At 51.6% G+C, this 5113-nt stretch overlaps 1 non-coding gene and 1 pseudogene across 1 annotated transcript; both read right to left on the bottom strand.

Moving 5' to 3' along the window:
- Positions 1-1448: 1448 nt before the first annotated feature.
- LOC146723811 (5.8S ribosomal RNA) lies at positions 1449-1603 on the bottom strand. The gene has a single exon (XR_014924345.1). It is a non-coding gene; the product is annotated as a 5.8S ribosomal RNA (ribosomal RNA).
- An 808-nt stretch (positions 1604-2411) lies between these two features.
- Positions 2412-3137, bottom strand: LOC146723810 (small subunit ribosomal RNA; annotated as a pseudogene; the record flags this gene model as incomplete).
- Positions 3138-5113: the final 1976 nt, after the last annotated feature.

Genomic DNA, 5113 nt, shown 5'->3' with positions numbered 1-5113 from the left:
TCGCCACAACGTACTCTTGAACTCTTTCTTAAAAGTTCTTTTCAACTTTCCCTCACGGTACTTGTTCGCTATCGGTCTCGTGGTCGTATTTAGCCTTAGATGGAGTTTACCACCCACTTAGAGCTGCACTTTCAAGCAACCCGACTCTAAGGAGAGATCCTCCCGAGGCGCGCACCGGTCGCTACGGCACCCTCTACGGGCCCCATTCAAGATGGACTTGGACGCGACGCGGCACCTCGGGATAAGCGGATCCTCCCAAACACCACATTTCCCTGCGGCGGAACCGCGGGATTCGGTGCTGGGCTCTTTCCTGTTCGCTCGCCGCTACTAAGGAAATCCTGGTTAGTTTCTTTTCCTCCGCTTAATAATATGCTTAAATTCAGCGGGTAATCTCGCCTGCTCTGAGGTCGTCGCATAGTGAGTTTTCGTAGCTGTTTGCCTCCTCCGCGTCACTCATCGTCGTCTCTCCTCTATAATATATATTAATAAGAGGGAGAGAGAGAGAGCGTCGAACGAGAGAGCAGCAGCGGCAGCACACGAAATACGCGAGAAGGCAAATCGCCGGGGCGCTAACCGCACACAACTCGTTGGTGGTAATGGAGACGATATATCGCGGGGTTCGAGATTCTCGGCTCTCCCTTCTCTTTTATATACGAAATTCGGGCGGAATCGATTCGACGAGTACACGACGCGGCGCGCCGGTCTCCTTTTTTCGCTTTACGAAAATTTCGTGGACTCGGACACGCGGTCGGCTCGCGATTCAAAACCCTTCTCCGTAAAGAGGTAAAGGATTACGAATGCTCTCTCCGCCGGACGACGACGCGCCGTATATTTCTCCGTAATACCGTTATGTGTGCGGGCAAGGGCGCCTCGGCATAAGACGCGCAAGCGCTATCGCACCAAGAGACGCGGCACAGAGTGCGAGAGCAGTCCGGTCAGTCTGTGTGATGTACGGAGAGGAGAGACGGTGAGACAAGCGCTACCTACTTTCGAGAGACAACAACGCACGCGCCGCTCTAGGGAAAGCGGTGCCATTCACCGTCCTGACCCTTTTTTTGGCCGTTTGTTGCTCCCTTCGCGCGCGCTCTTACTCTCATCCCATTTTTCCTCGGCTCTCGCGTACACACACGATTTGGATACACAAACACGCTCCCCCTCTTAATTCACGCAGCATTCTCTGGGCGCGCGTTCGCCAACGTTTTACACGCTTGTGCGCTTCTCCTCCTCATTATTATTATTATTATTTTGGTGTGTCATTTCAGACGACGCCAGGATTTGCACCGCGGCCGGTCGGCGCGGCACAAACACCTCGGGCGAACGTCCAACGATCGCTCGTACGCCCATTGTAAGCGTTGCACAGGGCACAGGCGACGCGCGCGCCATTCTCTGGTCGCCCGCGTCGTGGCCGTGCGCGCTTTTTGGGCGTAAGCAGTTTAGGGGTACTAAAACGACCCTCAGCCAGGCGTGGTCCGGGAATTGTATCCGTGGACCGCAATGTGCGTTCGAAATGTCGATGTTCATGTGTCCTGCAGTTCACAAGTTGACGCGCAATTAGCTGCGTTCTTCATCGACCCACGAGCCAAGTGATCCACCGTTCAGGGTAATCGTTCGAAATTTTTGCGTTCGCGAAGAAACGCGCTTCTCGTTCAACCATCGTGGTCTCTTCTCTGGGACGAGAGAGAGAGAATAATCGTGGTGGCTCTTCGATCAGCCTGTCCGCGCGCGTCCGAGGACGCGCGCGGACCGCCGCCTCCCGCCAGGGAAGGCTACGGCACAAAGATAGAGTTGTGTGTTTCTCGTTCGGAGCGTCTCTCCCGCAACGGGAGAGCCGGGGCGGAAGCTCTTTGAAGAAACCGTCGGACCGACACAGTTGACAGATTGGTCGAAATATCATCGATCCCTTCTCTGTGTTATATATTTATTATAATAATATATGGGGGTCCTCTCGCTCGGCACTCGCGGTCGCACACCGTGTGTTCTCGGCACGCTGACCGCTGCCCCGCGACAACGGGGAGGGCGCGCGTCGACGAACGTCGTGGGTGCTGCACACACGCGTGCGCGGGCATAGGTTACCACCGGTTCGCGCTCAACGCCGAATCGGCGCTCTGTGTGTGTGTGGCCGGAGAATGGCACACACACGAGCGTGATCGCGAAGCGTCTCGCTCCGAATCGTCGTCGAACACCGCCGGGCGCGCTGCTCTGCTTGCCGACTACTTTCGGTCAGAGAGGCGCGACGGCGTCCGTCGTTATATCAAAACACAACCAACAAATTCCGTCAAATCCGTTATTTTCTTTTTCTCTGAGAGCGCCTTTTCAGCGCGTCCATTCAGTCGCCGACTGCTGCGAGCGCGCGTCTCTCACAAAAGAGAGGACTCTCGACGCAGAGCAGGACCTCCGGAACGTTAATGATCCTTCCGCAGGTTCACCTACGGAAACCTTGTTACGACTTTTACTTCCTCTAAATGATCAAGTTTGGTCATCTTCCCGGCAACATCGGCAATGCCGAGACATTGCCGCGCACCAGTCCGAAGACCTCACTAAATCATTCAATCGGTAGTAGCGACGTGCGGTGTGTACAAGCACGGACGTAATCAACGCGAGCTTATGACTCGCGCTTACTGGGAATTCCTCGTTCATGGGGAACAATTGCAAGCCCCAATCCCTAGCACGAAGGAGGTTCAGCGGGTTACCCGGGCCTTTCGGCCAGGGAACACACGCTGATTCCTTCAGTGTAGCGCGCGTGCGGCCCAGAACATCTAAGGGCATCACAGACCTGTTATTGCTCAATCTCGTGCGGCTAGAAGCCGCCTGTCCCTCTAAGAAGATTTGTTTGTACGTTGGTAGTAAAAACCCGCCAGCCGAAGCCGGGGGCCTTCGCGATACCATAAGGTACGCCTATTTAGCAGGCTAGAGTCTCGTTCGTTATCGGAATTAACCAGACAAATCGCTCCACCAACTAAGAACGGCCATGCACCACCACCCACCGAATCAAGAAAGAGCTATCAATCTGTCAATCCTTCCGGTGTCTGGGCCTGGTGAGGTTTCCCGTGTTGAGTCAAATTAAGCCGCAGGCTCCACTCCTGGTGGTGCCCTTCCGTCAATTCCTTTAAGTTTCAGCTTTGCAACCATACTTCCCCCGGAACCCAAAAGCTTTGGTTTCCCGGAAGCTGCCCGCCGAGTCATCGGAGGAACTTCGGTGGATCGCTAGCTGGCATCGTTTATGGTTAGAACTAGGGCGGTATCTGATCGCCTTCGAACCTCTAACTTTCGTTCTTGATTAATGAATGAGGGAGAGAATGAGAGCGTTGCGGAAGTGAGTGAGATAGCGTGTATGAGAGTAATTGGTGCGAGACTCCGTAAATTCCTGTTTACGGAGACGAACAAAATTCAAAGAGTGCGAGTGAGAAAATACTGGACATTGTGGGAGAATATGAGAAACAGATGATGAAAATGTTGTGCAAAAATGAGAGAATACAGGCGAAACTGGATGAGTGTATGCGTCGAGCGAGTCGGGATTTAGCCTACGGCGGAAGTGGAATGAGCTATGCGAGCGTGAGTGCGAAAAATGTTGAAAAGAGCGTGATTGAAAAGGTACAGGAAGTGAATGTGAAAACGAGTGAAAACGAAAGAGAAGAGTTATGCGGTAATAGTGAGAGCGGATGATGCAAGTGCGAGTGTGACAAGTGAGGAAGTAAAGGAGAGAATGATGAAGCATGTGAGCAAGTCACTGAATGTGCGTGTGAAAGCGGTGAGGAAAGTGAGGAATGGAGGTGTAGCGATTGAGACGATGAGCGAGAGTGAGTTGAAAAGAATAAGAGAGTGTGGTCAGTTTAAGAATGCTGGCCTAAAGGTGGAGCTGCCTCGCAAGATAGGCCCAAAGATCATCTTGTACGATGTGCCGAATGATATGGCGAGTGAAGTGTTAATGAGAGAAATGTATGAGAAGAGCTTGAAAGGGCGAGTGGATGAGAGAGTTGTTACGTCCCGTTCGCAGTCGCGGCGTGTTATTCGCGAGTGTATGATTCGCGTTGCACGTACTCGAACTATTGCGCGAGACAACGTCGTATTACGGAAATTTTTCCGGGGATACCCACGACGAAGGGTTTTCCGACAAAGGTTGCACGATGCGGAGGAAAGGGAAAGAATGTGTTACCCTTAAAGTAGCAGTTACGGCGTGGAGCCTATCTGTAATTCTACAGTTATGATCGTGGTTCCGTCTTCTATCCTCGCCGGGACGCTATCTGGGTTACGCGAGTAGTCTTCGTATACAGACTCGCAAAGTTCGCATAGGTCACCCGCCCGTGAGAGGGTGAGGCGGTTGCTGCAAGTTCCGCAAACTATCCCAACTAATAATCCACCTATGGTTAGGCTATGTTTCCGGATCCGCGTCCAGAACAATTGAGAAGTTCGAGGTAACGCGGCGAAGCATGAAAGACAAAGAGCGGCTTTAGTTTCAAAATGGATGTACCCGATACCGACTTGACAGTAATACGGAGGCTCGAGAGGTATTAGGAGATTAACTCCTGGAAGAGGGGTTACACCTCTAAAGGGGATTGGGCACATCTATACTTGCCACGTTAGTTGTATTAAAAGATCATGCGTTGTTCGCTCGTAGATGGTTGATGAGACCGGACGTTGTCGAGAGGTCGGTAAATGTCAGCAAAGTGAGTCGATGTGGCGTCGATATAACGTCGGCAACTATCGGTAACGATCGTCGGTAAAGGCCGTCGGTATAAGCCGGTGGTAAATCGTTGGTAAGATCGTCGATAAAAGAACGTACGTCGGTATACTGTTGGTAAATCGAGAGTGTTCTTAATAGTTTATTGGTTAAATGACTACTTTGTTGTACGGATTTACGAAGTTATTTCCTGAGACACGAAGATTTTTAAAAGATTGAATTATTTGCGTTTTTCCGTGTTAGAAGTTCGAGAGTTGTACCGTGTGCAGTGGACGACCCTAGTTTTATAGCCTGACCCTTTTTTTATAGCTTCCGCAGTGACGATGGAAAAGAGGAAAAATGCGTCGGAGATTTTTCTAGAATGTTCTCTTCCACGTGGTAAAACCGTCTCTGAATTTGCTAACACGCGCGATTCCTCAGGTTAACATGAATTTC

The sequence above is a fragment of the Nylanderia fulva genome, unplaced genomic scaffold (assembly GCF_048542155.1).
Source record: "Nylanderia fulva isolate GAGA-0341 unplaced genomic scaffold, ASM4854215v1 Scaffold1668, whole genome shotgun sequence".
NCBI lineage: Eukaryota > Metazoa > Arthropoda > Insecta > Hymenoptera > Formicidae > Nylanderia > Nylanderia fulva.
Note: the sequence above shows the minus strand (reverse complement) of the source record. Positions and strands in the feature narration are given on the sequence as shown.